The sequence below is a fragment of the Equus quagga genome, chromosome 3 (assembly GCF_021613505.1).
Source record: "Equus quagga isolate Etosha38 chromosome 3, UCLA_HA_Equagga_1.0, whole genome shotgun sequence".
Classification (NCBI taxonomy): domain Eukaryota; kingdom Metazoa; phylum Chordata; class Mammalia; order Perissodactyla; family Equidae; genus Equus; species Equus quagga.
Window position 1 is genome coordinate 42397446 of NC_060269.1, and position 21003 is coordinate 42418448.

At 38.1% G+C, this 21003-nt stretch overlaps 1 protein-coding gene and 1 long non-coding RNA gene across 9 annotated transcripts in view; one reads left to right on the forward strand and one right to left on the reverse strand.

Annotated features, from left to right (window-relative positions):
* Positions 1-1733, reverse strand: part of LOC124237328 (uncharacterized) — a 9140-nt gene extending 7407 nt beyond the window's left edge. Inside the window, exon 1 of the long non-coding RNA XR_006887981.1 lies at positions 1665-1733. This is a non-coding gene — a long non-coding RNA (uncharacterized LOC124237328). The remainder of the gene's footprint in view (positions 1-1664) is intronic.
* Positions 635-21003, forward strand: part of GUCY1A1 (guanylate cyclase 1 soluble subunit alpha 1) — a 67761-nt gene continuing 47392 nt past the window's right edge. For 2 of the 8 annotated variants that reach the window (XM_046656840.1, XM_046656838.1), the window contains exons 1-2: positions 635-861; positions 1009-1082. The gene's annotated coding sequence lies outside the window, so the exon portion shown is untranslated. The other 6 variants (XM_046656841.1, XM_046656844.1, XM_046656842.1 and 3 more) reach the window with 4 other exon arrangements.

Below are 21003 nucleotides of genomic sequence, written 5' to 3' on the forward strand. Positions count from 1 at the left end.
TCCTGCCCGCCACACCCACCCCCCCCCCCCCCCCCCCCCCCCCCCCCCCCAACGAGTAGAACTCAATATACTGAACCAAGCAGAATCAGGGCCTTACTGGAAAGAGCTAAATGTTCTACAACCATAGAATTATATTTGCAAAGGAGACGATTAGCTTTAAACCTGAAAACCAGGATAAGAAAACCATTCGTGCCGGCGTCAACTTCCCAGCAGGAATGCTGGTGTTTTTTTAACTACCATTTTTTGCGGACCAATGCATTCTAGAGAAGATTTTTTTTAAGTGGGCCAAATTTTCCTTGAGTTCCCTCCCTCTCTTTTCTTTCTCCTCTTTTGTTCCCTTCCCCTCGTCGCTCCTTCCACACTGTAACTGCTGGGATGGCGATTGGGCAGACAGAGGGGCCTGGACTCAGTTCCCCTGCTCCAGTCTGGGCATAGTGGGTGGGACTCAGCACGAAGCTGGTTTTCCACAAGCAGGTTTCTATGCAGTTTTCCTACACTTTCGCTGCTCTAGACTTGAGGCAAAAAGCAGAGAGAGGCAGGGGGAGCAGCCCCAGGCGCCCCACTCCTGCGGGGGAGGGAGCCCCGTGAGCAGCCCAGGGACCCGGGCCCTGAGTGACTTCACCATGATGCATTTTAGCCGCTACTTGCTTTTTCAGTCTTTCGGTGCAGGGAAGAGGAGGGTTCTGGAAAGAAGTCCAATGCAGTAGGAAGAGAAACTGCAAGGGATCCTTTGAGGGTCATCAGAGAGAGAGAGAGACAGACAGAGACACAGAGCGACCACAGCGAGAAGGGATTGTTTCGAAGCAGCGCGGGGAAGCGGGTTTGCGAGGCGCGGCGCGTCCCGCCCAGCCTGTTGAGCAGGTAGACAGGAGGGAGCCCAAGTGGGAGCGTCGCGGCCGCGTGCGCGCTGGGTACACTCGCGCAGGGACCGGCAGGTGCCACTGCAGGGTCCCCTCTCCCGCCCACGGCCTCCCGCCGTTGACGCCCACTCTCTTTCTGCGTTCTCAGTGCGGATTCGCGAGGCGCGCCTTGGAGCTGCTGGAGATCCGGAAACGCTGCCCCAGGCTCTGGGAAACCACCGAGTAAGTGGTCGCTGAGTGCCCACGCGGGGTTCCCCAGAGGTACGGTCCCTCTCCTCGGGCCCCCGGCCCGGACTATCCTTCTTCCTCCCTGGGAAGTCGTCCTCGTGATCCCAGCTGCCCAGCCCCGGGGGCCCGGAGCCCGGTTCCCACGCTGGGGAGGAGCGAGGGAGCAAAAGAGACAGCGCCCGGGGGCCCGGCTCGGGGCTCGGGGGACCTCCGGCGCCCGAGGGGGGAGAACTGACACGGGGTGGGCGCCAGGCCGCGCAGTGTCGTCTACAGCGCTCGCAGGACCCGGGCGTGAGAACGCGGGGGGCGCGCCCCGGCCGCAGCTCTCCCACGACCCTGGCTCCCGGCGGCGGGGTCGGCCAGCCCGGCGCAGCGCTGCGGCCTCCGGCGCACGGGAGGGCGAGCTGGAGTCGCCAAGGGACGCCCCGTGCTCACAGCCGGCGGGGCTGGAGGCCGCGCCCGGGCTTTACCGCCACTTCAGCTCGCTGGCTGCTGCGTCGGTGAGTGATTCCCCCTCCTCGAGAGCAAACAGCCAGGATCGCTGGGTTGCTTAGAGAAAACAGCCTGCAAACTTACCTTGGAGCTGCCCGGGGGCTCAGAGTAAGTGTCTGTGTGTGTGCGTGCGTGCGTGCACGCGCGCGTGTTAATTACTGCTTGGAGGTCCGATTTCTGTTTTCATTATGACTGCCGCTCTTTGGGAAACAGTGAGCCTGGGGTTATAATCGTCTTTACGCGTCAGATCTGTGCCTGCACTCCGTGGGCTGAGGAGCCTCCTTGTGACATTTGTGTGAGGGGCACCGTTGCAATGTGTTCGTGTGATTTCAGGTTCCAGATTTCATGCATCTTTCTTTTGCTCACTTGTTTTCACATAGTAGTTCCTTCATTTTGCACTTGACAGTTTACCTCTTCTGAAGTAAACCAGAAGGTTGTACATCTCACTTAATGGTTACTCGTCGAATGCATCTTGATTTCCAACATCTGGGAGTGCTCTCTGAGTTTTAAATATAACAGGTCATATATAGAGTGTATTTGTAATTCGAGCTTCATTTATGGCATGTTTACTAGTGATTTTTCGAGCTTCGTCCTCTGATGGTGACTTCATTCAATGTTTACCTACTTACTAGAACTGGTTTTGGTAGGAACATCATTGACTTCAGTTACATATAGATAAACGTTGAAGCACTTAATGATTGTTGTAGATCTTTGTATCTTGGTTCATAATGTAGAACTAATCTGTTGCTTTTCTTAAAATGGCATATTTTTCTCTTCAGCAGTGGTCATTTCAGGTACTATGTTGTGAAGAGTGGTAAAAATCATTAACAACATCATAACAACGATATGAATGTCTAAAATTCTGAAGCAAACCTTCATTTGTTAAGAAGCCATATAAACTTAATACTCTTTCAGTGGAGGTCATCTGGGAAGTCTATGCTCTGTTCATTTACTAAACAACTCGGTCTGTGGTTTTGCTTCGGGAGGTCTTGAAGTCCCTGAAATTGTATTTAAACTTTGAGTTGCTGCATTTTTAGGGAAATAGTCCAGAGTCCTGAGATATCCAGAGAGATCTGTGACTCAATAGAAAAATAAGAACCACACAGTTAAAATATGTAAGCTACACTTTTTCTTGCCAAAACAATAGACTCTCTACATAGAGCCTGCAGACATAGAGTAATGGTAGGAAAAATTCTGGAATAGCTAAATACTGTTACAATAATTAAACATTCCATATAACGTAGACCCACTTGTGTGTTTTTAAATGGATCAGTTAGGAAACTGAGGTAGGTGAAGTTTTAGTAGAAATTTGTAATGAATAGATGGGTGTCTTCTGTTTCTTCTTGTACTGTAAGATTTCTTTCCAGTTAGACAGAGAAAGTAAAAATTGTGTTTTTCTTTCTTTGAAACCCAACAAAAATATAAAGTACTTATGCTTGGTGTGGTGTTTCATAGTGTTTACAAATAAATAGACCTGTAGAGGCACTGTTTCTGGATGTCCAGGTATAAAATAACGTTTAAGAGAGTTTTATGTCATTTAGAGAATGCAGAAAGAAATGTAAAGTTATTTTATTTATATCTGGCAACACCAAAGGAAAACGAAATGTGGAAAAAGAAGTGAAGGAAAACTTCACAATGCTTTGTACTTATATCTCTTATAACTTTGGTTTATTAAATAATCTTGTTTTAAGGCATTAATTTGAAAAACTTTTAATTAATATCATATTGTACTAAAAGCTAAAGAAGTAATTGATAACTATAATTAAATCATTTCTATTATGAATATGTTGATGAAATTATTTTTGTGACTAAATATCAGTAGTTTTGTCATCACTTTTTTTGATAAATAAAGATATTGCATAACCTTGAATTTTGTCAGGAGCCATACATGGGAAATTAAATTTTGTATTTATATTTGTAGGTTGCATTATCTAACAATATGAGTGTAAGGGGGGAGAATATTGATTTTTTTACAAGTTAGTTTAAAACAACAGACGTACCCCCAAAATTTCTAATTAACCTTTTTTCCAGAAATAAATAAAAATCAAATTAGCATTAAGAATGAATCTCTCCAGGTAAAGAGAAATGGAAAGATAAACGAATATTTGGATAAACCAAATCAAAACGTATGTTCCTGATGGGAAAACATTTTGGAGTAAAATAGCTATTCAGAATGTTTTCTGTATGTCAGATTTGCCAGAAAGTTGCTTAGCTTTTCTTTTATTTGCTAGAATATACAACTTTTATAGCACAGATTTTTATACTGCTTAATTATAAATATTTACCCTAGCAGCTTTTCTTGAACATTACTATTTATTACTTTTCTGCATATTTGTAGTAACAGATATTTTTCTGTCTAAAATATTCATAATTTCAATGGTTTTTAGTCTCTAAGCCGTCTAAATTTCTTCAGTAAGTGTTTATTAGGTGGCTGTGCAATAGTTTTGTTTTAAGTATCTCCATCTCGACTTGCTACAAAAAGAGCTTTAGGCAGTTTTTAGGTCTTTAGATGAACAAATTTCGTTGCCCATAGACTAGTTGTCTTATTTGGGGGTGGAGTCATTTTTTGGCTATCCTAAATCCTATTTGCTTCCTTTATTTCTCTCGAAGAGTTTAGAAGTGTCTGACCCATTCTGTATTTTTTTCTCTCCCCTGGGTTTGGGTTCAGGCCAACAGGCTTCCTGTTCCTATAGCCTTGAGGCTCATAGAGTATGAACAGAATTATTTGTGAGGAGTGAAGATTTTAGGCCAGCTCCCCTCTCAGCCTACAGTAGGAGAGAAAGGCTGCCCCATAAACCTTGAGAAGCTCAGGGGTGTGATCTCTCCTTTCCACAAAAATGCGATTCTCACTGCTTGTAGTTACTAGCTTCAATTCCCTGGAATGCTTTCTGGCCATTAGTAATCTTTTTATTAAAATGAACCCTCCCTTTCAGAAAATCAAAGGCACCTCTAATTAATTAACTCCCATACCACCACCTCCTCCTTACCATAGCAGGAATTAGCAGGAAGCCAACTGAAGACAATGGCTTTGAGAGTGAACACCCTGGGGAAAAGGAGTCAGGCAGACCAAGGAAAACTTAATCTTGATGTTTTTTTCCAGGTCTGACCTATTCATGTATCCTCTTTCGCTATGCCGCATTACGTTGAGAGTACCTGTTTAGATGTCCCTATCTCCCACCAAACTGAAATCTCCCTGAGGATATTCATCATTGGCTCCACAGTGCCTGGCACATAGTGTCTAATCAGCTTAATTTTGTTGCTTTTGTAATTGTTGAATTAATTTTTTTGTGCTTTGATGCTATAGGTTGTTCTATTCAAGAATACAATTTGAAGATGATATTTGTTTTGCAATGACCCTACATGGTCTTGGTCATACAGAGACACTTCTGTGCTTTTCTGTCATATGGCTTGCAGCCTGTTCAGAACTGCTTCTAAACTATTATTTCTTTCACCATTGCCCAATTACCCTCTGTCTTTATGAGTTTATATCTTTCACTAGTGTTACCCTCTCTCCATTACCGGTGCTTATTGACCACCTGAATATTCCACTTTCCTCTGGAATCTAAAATAATGAAGGTTTTCCTTTCTACACTTTAATCAGCTGTTATTGTTTAAGACTTTATTCAAATCTCCATGTTCGGCTTTCACAGGACCTTAGCCTGCTCCACTTCCCTTTGGAAATGCACAGGTAGTCTCCAACCTGGGCCTTCTCATCACTCAGAATAACCCCAGTTGAAAAAGCTGAGAATCTCATATTCTGTTTCTGACCACAACCTCCTATCCTTCAATAATTCCACTCACTCACTACCACTCAACACCTTCCTCTCCCATGATTGTCCCTTGGATACCCCCAATTTTCTCATGCTCTCCTCTCTTTGCTTACCACTAATCTTGGACAGCAGTGTCCAAGCAACCCGGTTCCAGTCCTCAAATCTCTTGCTACTGCACTTACCAGAACCTGCCTTCCCAATCTCTGCTTCATTTTCTTTAATGTCTGCTCTGCCTTCTTTGCTGTGGAATTTAGCTGGACAAAGTGATAAAACTGTATCTTTTGGCCAACTACAAATTGATTCTCTGTAACTTCAGATTAAGGAGTAGTTAACAGTGCTAGGAAGTTTCTTTATTCTTTCTTGGTTAATGCCATATCACATTCTCCATAGTACATGTTCTAGATTTTTCCAGGTTTTCCAGTCCACCCAAATTATACTCACTCTTTTCATTCTTAGCAGATGACCTTATTTCCTAATTCACAGAGAATATTAAGATCGATTTAGGCAAACTATAAAGATTCATATTGAACAGAGGAGGCATTTTTTCATTTGACCTGTTCTGAGCATAAGAACTCTTTTCTTATATTGAACTATACTAATGGCTCTATAATATTCATATCTTTATTTTTACCTCTTACAGTACTTTTACAAAATACTTCTGTATATGACAAGTCTTCTAGTCTCTATGGTAATATTCAGCTTCTTCATTTCATCCTGACTTGGTGTGGTTTGAGAGTCTCATTATTATCAGGGAATTTCTCCTTCGGATGCACCCCTGTTTTTCTTAAATGTGACTCCCCGAGCTGAACATAGAGGAGTGGACTAATATCATTGGGTATACTGGGTTATCTCATCTAGATACTGTATAGTAAATCATCCTAAAATGTAATCCGCTCTCCTCTCACTTTTGTTTTCCTTTTTTTACATCTGTACTACACTGTTTAATTATGCATCTTTTTTGCTTACTTTTCTGCAAACATACTTCTGCCTAATTGCAAATTTGGCCACTCAGTTGGGATTCTTGAAACTACTTACTGCAATTAAATGTAATCTTTACTTTAGTATAGTTAGCCTGTTGTTCCAAAAGGTCAAGATATTTTTGGATTCTGATTCCTTGATACAGATTAGCCATTCTTCCCAAGTTAGAGGCATTAACAGATTTGATCGGGATACAGTTAACATCTTCATCCAAGTAACAGTGTAAAATGCTAAACTGGTAGGACGTTCGGCATGATCCTAGACACTTTCCTTTTGCTTTATGTGAGTCCATGAATTAGTCCTCTTGATAAGGCTGTTCAGCCAGTTAGGTAGTCAAGTAACTCTCTTTCCTCAGAGTTCACATTCCTTTGTGTAGCCCAGGAGTATACTGTGACAGACTTGGTCAGATTCCTTGCTGAAATGCATTTCCACTTTCTGCAAAATAGATATCGAGTAACTCTATTAAAAACAAAAGGAAATAACACCAGGTTAGTTTACAGTGACATGTTCCTTGTGACCTCTCACCAGCTTATAGGTCACAACACTTCACATTTTGAGTGCTCACATACCATAGTTTCAAAAATGTCTTGGGAATCATGCCTGGCGTTAATGTCACGCTTTCTAGGCTACAGCTAGTGAAATCCACCTTCTGTATTTTAAAAATTGAGACAATGGTTAGATTCCTTGTTCTCTATCAACTTTTCTCTTCATCATATTTTTAAAGATGATTTTAAGTATCCCCTTATCTCATCCACAAATGCTTTCAGTACTTTGTAATGTAATTTCTCCAAATGAATGGATTTAAATTCATTTAGAATATTTAATATCATACTATCTCTTGAGCCTTAAATTTGTTATTTTGATTTTTGTCTTACTTTTGTCAGTATGGATATTATTTTCTTGAGGAATGGAAATGAAACCAAGCAAGAATGGAGTACTTCTGCCTGTCTCGTCTTGTGCTATCATTTGAATTTCTTCATCCCTCAGCAGTCAGTATAGTCTTCTGATATCTAATAAAAATGCCATTACCACCACTTTATCTGGTAATAATAACAAGAATTAAAAGAAGATTTTTGAATTTGTAATTCTTGAAAGCTTCAGCTTGTTTTTTATTTTATGACACTCCTCTCAGAGGTTCAGTCACTTTTTTGTGCTTCTCGCAATAAAGTTTATTACGGATTATGTTTGTCATAAGATCCAAGGAAGATCCAAGCGAAGTTTATGACACAGTCCCTGACTGGAGGGAATTTAAAGTCTGCGTGTGGAGATAACAGAACCCAGAAATAGTCTCAGAATTATACATGTCAGCACTTAACCATGAGCCTAATAGTGTGGTGCAGGTTTTATGAGTTCTAAAGGACTTAAAAGAAGGGAGAGAGCTCTGCAGGATGGAAGTATTGAAGAAGGCTTTCTAGAGAAGATCTGGCACTTAGTTGAGATTTTGAAACAGGACCAGGATACTGGACTTCGCAGGACCTGTAGGATTTAAATGTAGAGAACAGTGAGAAGAGTGTTCTAGGCAGAAGAAAGGAACACTGCAGGAAGCAGGTGAGAGTGTGTGTGTTTGTTACCAAGGTATGGAGGGAGAAAGGATGACACCAAGTCTTCTCAGCCCACAGCTTTGAATTATTCCTTTGTGGGGGATATGATTCCCCCTCCCTCCTTTTCTAGATTGCCTTTCCCCTTGCTCCATCTTTGAGAGATCCATACCTACTCATCCTTTAAATCTCAGGGGAGGCTCTACCCTGATCTTTCAAGTCTGAATTGAGTGCCTTGTTATGTTTTCCTGCAACTCCCTGTAATTCCCCTGATGTGATCGTTCTGTGCCACAGTTGCTTGCTGAATTGTCTGTTTTCCCCATTAGCCTGATACTCTCTGGGAGGAGGTACCATTTCTGTTTGGTTCCCATTGTATTCACAGACACCTAATAGAAGTGCTCCGTGGATCATAAGCACTCAGTAAAAATGTGTGATATGATATGGGTTTGCTTGGAGCAAGGAGGCTATGTTGGGGAATATTTTAAAAGATTTAAGGTAGAGTGGGTTTAGATTACAGCAAGACCAGGATGTGAGGCTGAGTCTTTGCTTTATTAGGTAAGATGGAAACTTTTTTGTTTTTTTGAGTTTGGGGAAAGGATAAATGGCATATGTATTACTTTTAATTAGACCTTCGTAAATCAATTCGAGCTATTCAAAGTTTGATATGCATTTCTAGTCAACTGGGAAATGACTTGGCTTCTTACCTTGCATCAGTTGTTTCCATCTGTAAGGTTGAGAAACCCTATAACTTTAATATTGTGTGTTTTTATTAGAGAAGTTTTGTACTTCACTAGTTTAATTTTATGTATATGCACTGAAATTGTTAGCTGCTTATTGTTCTCAATTTGCAATCACTTTGCAGCTTCAAATATGCTGTAAGTAGTTAAATGATATATAGTTTATATTACGTGTTAATAAAACATAGGATCAGGAATTTCAGTGTTCTGTTGGTGTAACAGAAACTTTCAAGTTGTATATTTGTGAGCATAAAGTTTAATCAAGATAGCACCATGGGTGAAGTATTTAGAAGGTTAAAAATGTAACATGGGAAAGATTTAGATAAACCCAATAACATTATCAATACTTGATAATGTCAGGATTTAAAAGGAAATATTCTTACACTGGAGAAGCACTATAAATTTATAAATGTAATTAGCAAAAAGCAGTCCTCCCAGTGAAAACTGTTTGGGTAAAATTTCATTTCTTTTAATGTTTCAAAATATTTGCAACCACTAATTGTAAGTAACTTGCTCTTTGTCCACCTCTATGGCAAATAATTTAATATGCCACAACATCTATTTCTGGTTCTTTTCTGTGGTGATTACTCAGAGTAATATCCGTAAGCTCTTGCTGGGTTGTCTTATGCCAAAAAATTCAGCAGTGGTATGTAGGAAAGCTGTGGTATTTCTTGATAGAGTTTGTGCTTTGCTTGGTTAGCAAATTATCTTGGTTAGCAAACCGAAGTTATAGCCTTTCCCTTCTTTTTGTCCCCCTTTCTTGGGAGCTATAAGAGTTTATCCTGGCTTAGACTGAGTTACCACCTAGAGCTCACCTGCTGGCTTGGCCAAGGGCAAGGTCATAAATGAGGGCCATCACAAGGCCACGCTCAGCAAAAGGTTCTCTCCCGTTGGTCGTGTCCCGTGGCCTAAAACTCCTTTGGATTGTACCTCTTGGAGGCCATGGGATAACTGTTTTACCCAGGGGAGCAGCACAACCTTGTTCGCCCAATAGCAAAAGTCACTTTTATTATGTTACCTTCTGCCTTCAATCAAGAGCATGGTACTTGGGCACAGCCTTTTAAAGTTAAGAGAAAAGGGTAACTAAAAGACCCAGCGTATGGGGCACAGATAAGAAAGGAAGCTACAAATAGGGTACATTGGGCAACAATATGGTGCTCAAACAGGAAGGGGAAGGTCAAAAGAAATTAGAGAAGGTCCTGAAAAGAGCTATTTTTTCACACTTTTGTTTCTTATTACTAGTTTTCTTCATTGCTAATGAAGAACTGTCCTAACTGGGGCTAGTTAGAACATTTTCCCTCACCGGCACATTGGATCCTTGGTTATCTATCTAACTCAAACCAGAGTGAAGTCGGTTTAGTTATTTTTATCTCAGGATTGGATCTCTTTCAGTGCATAGTGGAAATTGGTAGCTGCGTGTTGTCACAGTCTATTTTATACACAGTTAAATGGTTATGATTCTTTACATTAGATTTCCTTGATAAGCAATCATTGGTCAGTTTATCAAGAATTTTTGCTGCATGCCACGTGTTAAAGACCATTTTAAGTGTTGTGGGAATCGTGCGGTGTGTATAACCTCAAGTGGGTAATCTGACAGCCATACTTGACTGCCTTCCTCTGCTGCTCAGTGTCTTGATCATTCTCTCACTTAAATACCATGTTGCAGGCATACTGTCGTCACTGTAATTTGTCACTGTGCTCTTTTTTGTTTCTCTATTTTTGTCTTTTGCACATACCTTTCTACCCCTTGGAAAAGGAGCCTTTTCTTGTATCTATGCCTTGCTATTTCATGCTTATTCTGCAAGACTCAGCTTGTCATTTTTTCGAGGAAGCATTTACCAAGTTAGATGCAGGTTTTCTGTGTCCCCATCACAACATGTCGTGATAGATCATACTGAACTGAATTTGTGCATTTTTATTCTGTCTACCCCTCAACCCCTACTTGAGACGCTGCATAACCATCTTGAGCTGGCTTGGTTTTATTTGTTTGTTTGTGTTTTTAATTCCTGAAACCTCATCCCTTAGAATGTAGTAATAGATAATAAATATTCCTAGCATATATGAATGAATGAGTGATTGGATGGGTGGATGAATTCAGGAATTCAGGTAGACAGAAAGAGTAAAGATTCTAAGGAACAAGCAGAGTAATTATGAAGAAAGGCCCCGGAGAAAGCATGTTCTGATGGAGTCCAGAGCAGAATATAAACTTTAAAGAGGAAAGACATTGTCTTGTCCAATATTGGAGAGAAGGATGCATTGGCAGCTATAGCATTGGTGTGACGTCTAAGGTATAGCCTGTGAAAGAGCTAAATGGTGTTATCCAAATGATTAATATATTAAAACTCAAAGTGTGTAATTTGGAAGCAGTATTTATGCATTTTTTAAAAAGAACTCATGATCATTATATAAGTGGTTGAAATAAAGGTAATGCTTTTAATAAATGGCAAATTCAGGTTGTTTAGGTTGAAGTATATTAAAAAAAGTCTTAAACTGATGCATAGTTGAAAAAGGTGGAGTGGCATAATAATGTTTTCATAATTGTAGATATTTTTGTTATAAAAATTTCAAAATTTGAGAAGTGATCATTTCTTAAAGGTTACTCGCAATGTGGAATCTGAAACCATTAAAATCCTTTGTTCCCTGAATGAATCCTTTATTCATTCATGATTTTGTAACTTCGTGGTGATTGGAAAACGCTGGTTGACTGAGCTTTGCAGGTCTTCCACATGTTGACACACTTTACACTTTACTATACAGTATCAAAAATTAACATTCATTAATATCACCCTTGCTCTCATCAGGAATGTTTTAAGCATTTAAAAGCTGTCAAGCTCACCATGGTAGATGTAGATAGAGCATATGTTGGTTGATAAAGTCTCCGAGTCTCCTCTTGTTAAGCCAAGAAACCATCTTTAAATATAAGGAAAAATATAAATACATTTTCCTTTAAGTTAAAATAAATATGATTAAATTCTAAAACAACAGTTTAAGTGAAAGTTTAAAGTCCAGAACAGTTAAAATAATTTAATATTTCTGTAAAACAACAAAGTGTAGGTACTTCTTCTGTTTACATGTATGTGCAAGAAAAACTTGGGAATTTCAAAATAATGATTTATTGGGCAATAATGAGGTTACCGAGATTATATAGCAAGTGTAACCAATGCTAGCTAGGAAGAACACAGTAGAAATTCCGAGAGCAAACTGAGTTAATCCTTGAAAATACATACATATATACCGTAAAGTTAGTACCCTAGAAAATTCCATGCAGGCACTCATTCCATTAGCTGTTAGAATGATGACATTGCTAGATGTCGTATAGTCTCTGCAAAGCTGCATTGTATACTTCTGGGAGAATGAAAGTGGAAAGAGCACATAATATCTGAGTACTGTTCTGACAATAGTTCTGATCTTGCACATCCTGTGAAAGGGGCTCGGGGATTCCCCAAGAGTTTACAGACCACACTTTGAGAACTACTGCTTTGGGTCAACCCTGCCTTGAGCTAAGTAACGTAAAGGTGCTAGAATAAATTTATATCTAATAGCAAGTAATAATAGTCAACATTTATTAAGCACATACTATATTCCAAGCATTGTTCAAACAGCATTACTTTTATTGAACCCCTTGAGAGATGTTCTACTCATCACTTATTCTACAGATGAAGAAAGAGAGTCACAGAGTAGAAAAGCAATTTGCCTAATTGTCATCACATTGAATTAGCGGTGGGACCAGTGTTTGTATCCAGGCGGGGTCCAGCCTCTTAAATACTCTGCTTTAGCATCTTTTCTGCTTATATACAAGTTTTTCTGGTGGTTTGTAATGATTTTGCGTATGATCAATAGCATTTGTTTATACAGTAGTCGAATTAGACTCTGTAACATAATGAGGTTTAGAGTTGGGTTTCAAGGACCTGTGAAGTTTGAAATAAAACAAGAAGAAAATTAATATGTTTGAAAGAGTTTTATAGAAATTCAGTCAAATTAAAATAAAGTATCTTTAAATTTTCCACCAATCTAAAATTATAATTGTAATGTTTAGGAAAAGTTTTTTTCATATTAACTCTTAAAGAATATTTTTTGGATTCATAATTTAAGGTAGACAGGTTGGGTTTTTTTGTTTTTTGTTTTCTTCCTTCAGCCTGTAAACTTTTGCTTCATTGTTTGCTAGTTTCTATGGTTTACGTGAGAAGTAAAAAATAGTATCATTTCCCCCCTCTTCATTATCTTCCTCTTTTTCAAAACTCTGGCTGTTTTTTGGGTTTTTTTTTTTTAATCTTTGAATTTTAGAGGTCTGATAACAATCTGCCTAGGTGTGATTTTTTTTGTATTTATCACGTGTGGGGTTTGCGGAACTTCTTGGATCTCTGGGTTAATGCTGTTATCAACTATGGAATGTTCCCAGCCACAATCTGTTCAAATATTTCTTCTCCTTCCATTTCCTCTCCTTTTTTTTTTAGGCCGCTAAATACATGGGTGTTAGACCTTTTGCTATTGTTCTACAGATTTCAGATGCTCTTCTATTTTTTACTCTTTATTCTCTTTGTGTTTCTGTTAGGATTATTTCTGTTAAACTGACTTCAAATTCATTGATCCTTTCCTCTGATGTTAAGCCAGTTAAATGGAATTTTTTATTTCTGATAGTGCAATTTTTATTTTAAGTATTTCCAATAGATTGTTTTTCTTTACTTTCCATTTCTCAATGTAAACTCTCTATTTCTGCATGCTATCCAACTATACCACTGGATTCTTGAGTATGTCTGATAACAGCAACATCTGGGCCATTTCTTGGTCTGTTTCTATTAACGGTTTCCTCTTGACCATCGGTCGCATTTTTCTTCCTCTTCATGTGTCATGTATCAGGGAGGTGTGTCATATGCCACACATATATGTTAGGTTACAAGTGTGGAAGACTGAGTCAGTCTAAGTTTTGGGGCTTCTCAGGATTTTAATCTATCATGCAGTAATGAAACGTTTGATGAAAGTTTAACCACCTTCTTTTGACCCCTGTCTATGGGAGATTCTGTCACCTTCTACCACTTATCTGGGATGAAAATAGCCATGGGTGTCATCTCTCCTGGGGCTTGTTATTTATTTACTTACTTTGGAATCTAGTTCATTTAGGTTTCTTTGAGTCCTCAACTGAATTTTTTTTAAACAAGTTGGCTAAGATATAACTTACATACAATAAACCTCACATAAATAAAATATACAATTAGATAAGATTTGACATATGTATACCCCTCTGAAACCGCCATCACAGTCAAGATAAAAAACGTTTCTGTCATCCCTAAAAGTTTCCTTGTGTCCCTTTCTAATCAGTTCCTCCCTCTTCCTCTGTCCCCAGGCAATCATTGATCTGTTTACTGTACTTACAGACTTGTTTACAGTATCTATATTTTATGTAAAAGTAATATGACAGTAGGTACTCGTGTGTGTGTGGTCTCATTCACTTAGCATAGTTATCTACTTTGTTGCATATATCTTCTGAGTAATAGTCCTTTGTGTGTATGGCTGTACAATGTCTTTTTTATTCATTCATATGATGAAAGATGTTTGAATTGTTTCTGGTTTTTGGCTGGTACAAATGAAGTTGCTTTGAACATTTGCGTACAAGTCTTTGTTTGAATCTGTTGTTTACCTTTCTCTTGGGTAAATATCTAGAAATGGAAAAGCTGGGTGTAGTATAGGGCATGTTTAATATTTTAAGAAACCACCAAACTGTTTTTCAAAGTGGCTGTGTCTTCTTACATTCCCACCAGCAGTATATGAGAATTCCAGGTATTCCACATCATCACTAACTCTTGATATTGTCAAACTTTTAAATTTTAGACATTTTGATGAGTTTCTGCCTCATGACTAATAATATTGAAGATATTAAGAGATATTTATTGGCTTTTCATATATCTTCTTTAGTGAATGTCTCTTCAGATCTTTTGCACATTTTTTAATTGAATTGTTTTCTTAGTTAGTTGTGAAATTAATTTCTTTGCTTATATGTATGTGGCAAATGTTTTCTCCCAGTGTGTAACTTGCCTTTTTGTTTATTTAATGGCATCTTTTGAAGAGCATAAGATTTTTAAATTTTGGTAAAGTTCAGTTGATCATCTTCTTTTATGTTTCGTGCCTTGTTTTTCCTATTTAAACATCTTTGCTTCATACAAGGTTACAAAGATTTTCTCCTATTTTATTCTAGAAATTTTATAGTTTAACTTCTACATTTAGGTCTGTGGTCTATTTAGAATTAACTTTTGTGTGTGATAGGAAGTATGGATTAAAATTCATGTTTTTCCATGTGGATATTCAGGTATTCCAACATCATTTATTGAAAAAGGTTTTTTTCCTCCATTGAATTGCTTTGATACATTTGTTGAATAATTGAACATACAAGTGTGGGTCTGTTTTTGGACTCTATTCATTGATCTCTATGTTACTCCTTTCAAAACACTAGCAAACTGTTTTGATTACTGTAACATTATAATAAGTTTTAAATGAGGTGTTTAAGTCTTTTAGTGTTGTTTTCCTCTTCTGTATTGATTTAGCTATTCTGTGTCTTCAGTTAAATCTTAGCATCATTTTGTCAATGCCTAACAAGACAGCTGGCTGGGATATTGATTTGGATTGCATTGAATGTATAACCTCTTTAGGGAAAACTGATACCTTAGCAATATTGAGCATGGTATGTCTCTCTATTTATTTGGCCTTCCTTAATTTATCCTACCAACATTTGTAGTTTTCAGTATAGAAGTCTTGCAAATCTTTGGTTAGGTTGCTTCCTAAGCATTTTATATTTGTTGAATTATTATAAATGGATTTTTTTAAGATATCATTTCTCAATTGTTTACTATCAGTACAGAAATTACAATGAACTTTTGTATATCAGTCTTCAATCTTGCTAAAATTGCTTCTTAGTTCTAGTTGTTATTTTGTAGATGTCTTGGAAAATCCCACATAACCAATTATAGATACATATAACAAACAGGAACAGTGTTAGTTCTCTCTTTCTAATTGTTTTGACTTTTGTTTCTTTTTCTTAACTTATTGCAACGGCACGGACCTAACTTCAGTACAGTGTTGATTAGATGTAGTGAGAAGAGGCATACATGCCTTATTCCTGATCTTACTGGGAAAGCATCCAGTCTTTCACCTTCAAGTATGATTTTAATTGTAGTGTTTTGGGGGTTTTTTTTGGTGAGGAAGACTGGCCCTGAGCTAACATCTGTTGCCAATCTTCCTCTATTTTGTATGTGGGAAGCTGCCACAACATGACTTGATGAGCAGTGTGTGGGTCCGCGCCCAAAATCTGAACCCACCGACCCTGGGCAGCTGAAGCAGAGCACGTTAGCTCAACCATTACACCACCAGGCTGGCCCCAAATTCTAGTTTTTTATAAATGCTCTCTTAATAGATTTTTTTAAACTATGATTGTGTGACTTATCGAGCTAGTTCATATTATTTGTGTTGGAGTGGAAATCTCTTGTGATTTTTATACAACCTTATCAGAAGTAGAAGACTCTATACTTTGACCTTGTTTGAGCTAACTTTGTGTACTGTATAGTAAGTATTTCCGTTTACAGAAAGCTACCAATATAGAGGTAAGAATGTAGTAATATTCTGCTAGATATATATATAGAGAGAGGGAGAGATATGGAGAGATAACATAGAAATAAAGAACAAGAGGTTTCCTATCCTCAAAATCCTTCTTTCAAACTTAATTTTTCTCAATCCGTTAGCCTTAATGTAACTTTTGCTTGATTACACTGTAGTATTTACTCACCATAACACCTTATTTCCTTTCACTTTTACTCCACTATTCTTGTTGATGTTTTTCTCATAAAAGTCATAAATGTCTTTCTAATCTAAAAATCAAATCATATTTTTTCAGTCCTCTTGCTGTGGACTGAATTCCCCCCTGTGTCACCCACCCTCAGCTAAATTCATAAGTTGAAGCCCTAGTCACCAATGTGATAGTATTTGGAAGTGAGGTCTTTGGGAGATAATTAGGTTTAGGTGAGGTCATCAGGGTAGGGCACTCATGATGGGATTAGTGCCCTTATAAGCAGAGACAGCAGAGAGATTAGTGTCTCTTTCTGTGTCCTGTGAGGATATAGCAAGAAGGTGGCTATCTGCAAGCCAGGAGTATAGACCTCACCAGAACTGGACTGTGCTGGCACCTGATCTTAGACTTCTAACCTGCAGAACTGTGAGAAAATGAATTTCTGCTATTTAAGCTACCCAGTCTATGGTATTTTGTTATGACAACCTAAGCTAAGTAATACATCCCCTTACCCTCTTCATATTCTCAGCATACACTTGTTTTTGAACATATCCTCTTCTGTGTCATTCTCATCATATTTCTCTGATTGCTGCTTCTCCATCTTAGTCATAACATGCTTCTCTAATTCTTAAATATGAACATTCTCCTGAATATTAAATTTGGCCATCTTCTCTCTCTACTTGCAGCCCTTTGATATTGAATAATTTGAATTAAACTCCTGACTTTAATGGCTTCCTCTATGTAGAGGACCACAAAGCCATATCTTTAGTCTGTTATGCTTTCCTTAAGTAAAGATTTCAGTTTTAACGTGCATCTCTATCTAGATGTCCCACCAGCAGTTCAAGATCCATGTATGCAAAACAAAATTAACATCCCCTCTCCCACCCCTACTTCTGTTACTTCTTTCTGTTATTGGCACCGTTATCCTTCCAGACAAACCTCAGAGTCATCTTGTTCCTCAGATCTAGTCAGTTGCCACATGATGCCAACTTTAATTTTATAATATCTCTAGCACCCATCCTTTCCTGTCCCTTCCCACAACTTCCTTCATTCCTCGTATTCACTTACACTGTTCTCCCTCGACGCCACGCCCTTTTGCTAACATCTTTATGTCCAAACCCATGGCATTTTCAAAAATAAGCTCAAATTCCATACATTCCCGGAAGCCTTCCCTGGTTATACTTTTGCTACCTCTGCCTAAAGGTGATATTTCTTGTAAACATCATTAATCCTCTATCTCTAACTATTCTCCACTTTTTATTATAGCCGTTTAAGAAAATCCAATATATATATCACCCATTCTAGACTTTGAAGAAACTTAAAGAAATGAAGAGTTTTATTCTCTTCAGAAGCTCAGCAAATATTGATTGAATTATAAATGAATTCACTTATAACTCCTTATAAAACTTTTTTCAAGAAAAACATTTTATACACTCCAATTTAACCTCATTTTACTTGTATCTTAAGGCTTTTTTTTGCCTGTGTTTTGCACTGTATATTGGTTATACTTAACAGCTTAATATTAGCATATTTTACTGACCGTAGTTAATATTTATTGAATGCTCAATAATATGTGATACCGTACTCAGTGCTTCTGATGAAACAATGAACTATAGGACCCATGTATGGTTTTTCATTTAACTAATTTCACAGTGAAGTGGAAAAGGAAGATAGGGAATTACATGAGCATCCTTGGTCTCTTTAGCAGACCTTAGTGAACTTCATAAATTTCTATGTATAATGAGATTTCTTTCTTCCAAAAAGGGTAAATAATAAAAGTAATAAAATAGGGAAAATAAATGATAAATATAATAAAACATAAAATAGCTAATAAAATAAAATAGAAAAAGGAAATATATAGGAAAACTTTTTGAAGAATTTTTCTTCTCAAGTCGTGTGTCATTTACGTATGTGTATTTGTATCTGCACATAGGAAAGATCCAGGGAAAATAAAGGCAAAAGCTTGAGTGAATTTGATAATAAGGACTTCGGCTACTAGATTCCTTCTATGTTTATACTGATGACTTCAAGCCAGTAATTCTGTCTTTAAATTTCAGCATAAAATAACTTACTAGAAGTCCAAAGTTGGATAAATTGTGATCTGCATTAGCTGGATAGATTAAGGCCGGAAACGTACCTAATTTTCAATTAAGTGGCAAAGACAAGATAAGGAATAAGGTTATTTAGAAAATATCTTTAGGGAATTGAAAAAGGACTAAAGAGAGCTTCTTGAGAAAATACCAAAGATGATGAGACAATCATGAAAAAGAGCCTAGGAAAATATTTTAGAAACTGTAGACAACCTAAGCAATTCTAGAGTGTGTATTGTTATTAATGTGACATGTAGATGAAAAGTAAGCCTCTGATTGGACTAAGACGAAGTATTTATGCTAACTCTCAAATGATTAAGTGTGGAACTTGAATTAAAAGTATAAAGTGTTAAATTTTTCCTCAAAGTAGTCTCTGCAGTTGGGGGTCCACAAAAGGAGGATTCAGTTGAGGAAAGTGATCAGAGTATATTAGAGTGAACTCTGGGCTCATTGTCAAACTGCCTGAGTTCCTGTCTGACCTTAATACTCAAGAGCTTTGGGGTTTGAGCCAAGATAGTAAAATCTGGACGTCTGTCATCTGCAAGTGGGAAGGATTGCAATAAATAATCTCTAACATCTCTTCTAGTTCTCTTATGTAATGCCTGTGTCTTTATGTTGACTTTTATATAAGAGATACTGAAAGGAAGAAGAAAAATTGTTTGGAGTTTACTGTGAATAGGAAAGTTTCTTTTAAATTTCCCTATTTGAATCAATCAGAGGCGAGAAGGCGTTAAAAGAATATGGTTGTGGCTTTGGATTTAACGGGAAAGAAGTCAGCCCTTCTCAACATATACTTTGTGAGTAGCCAGATATACACCTGCAAAGTACATGTTCAGAAGCCAAAATTCATTTCTGGCAATGATTTCTTCTAAACTGATCGTTATGTAAAAATTCAGAATGACTTGAATTTCTGTTGGAATTTGTTGCATTTCTTGTGCTGGCATGGTTCCAGTATAAGCATCAAGGATCTGTGTCCCAGTCTTGGTGACAAAAGGTCATTTTCTCTCTCGAGAATCAGAAAGAGCTGTGCTACTGAACTGAGAACTCAAGAGGGCCCCTGACTGCCCGTCAGTCTCTAACCAGTCAGTAACCCATTCCCCCGGGAGCTTCCAGAGACATATTTACCCAACTGTGCAAGTTGGGTGAATTGTAGAAGAAAGAGGTCTTATTCAAAATACAACTTTCTTCTGTGTTGACATTAATCTAGTTCATTTCTTTCACTTTTATTAGCCTTTTCCCTAGGACTTTAAAATAAAATTTCTCTGAAAAACATACTTTCCTATAATTTATTCCTCTGCTTTATCATAAAAATCCTTTAACTATGTCAGACACCCACAGTCTTTCTAGTTGTCTTCTAATTCTACTTTGGTTCCTAAAACTAGAGAGGTTCAAAGTAAAATTTTGCAAAATGGGGTCTCCTTAGTGCTCACTGGGAGAGTGAACTTCCACTTGAAAGAGTCTCTCACACCTGCATTTCTGGAATATCTAGGATCATTCCCCCAGTTGACATACCCAACAGTCTCACCTTCCATTTCCTTTCTGTCTTCTATTTTAGCAGACAAAGTTAATCTTTCTTTTCCAAGACTATATATATTGGCAGAGGAATTTGAGTAATAATCACCATGGTATATAAAAAAACCTTCATTTATCAAGGCCACCCAGAGTATTGGCTCTCTAATCAGATAGACCTGCGTTCATTTCCTGTTTCTGCTACTCACTAGCAATGATCACAGACAAGTTAGTTACTGTATATTTCACATTCTTCTTGTGTAAAAAATACTAAAACACACAGACACACACACACATATACACCTTTTCCCCTAGGACTGTTGTGAAAATTAAATGAGATAATGTGTATGATGTCCTACATGGCCCTTTGAAGCAGAGGTCTGCAAACTGCTTCTACAAAGGACAAAATAGTAAATATTTTAGGCTTCGCTAGCCATGTGGTCTTTGTCACAGTTATTCAACTCTGCTGTTGCAGTTTGAAAGCAGCAGCCATAGGCTACACATAAATGAATGAGTCTGTAAAAGTAAAAACTCCTGTTTTTCCTCTGCTATCAGTACTTTACTTCTCACACCAAATATGTGTATTTTCCTCACCAAGCAATTCTCCAACACCAATCAGATGTCCTGTGATTTAATTCAAATCTGACACTATCTACCTGGAGTTCGTGTCAGATCTCATAGATTAAGGGCTCAATTCCACGAGACTGTTCCCACTTCAGATGCCAATCACGAGTCCAGGCCTCTGGTACTTCTGACCAACCAGCTCTAAATTGAAGTTCCCATGACCCCCTCCTCAGGTTCGATAATATGCTGGAATAGCTCACAGAATTCAGGAAAACAATTAATTTACTGGATTATCAGTTTATTATAAAAGGATACAACTCAAGAATAGCCAGATGGAAGAGATGCATAGGGCAAGGTATGGAGCAAAGTACTTGAAGCTCATGCCCTCTCTGGGTACACAGCCCTCCCAGTACCCCCATGTGTTCATCAACCCACAAGCTGTCTCCAAAACCCCTTCAGTTAGGGT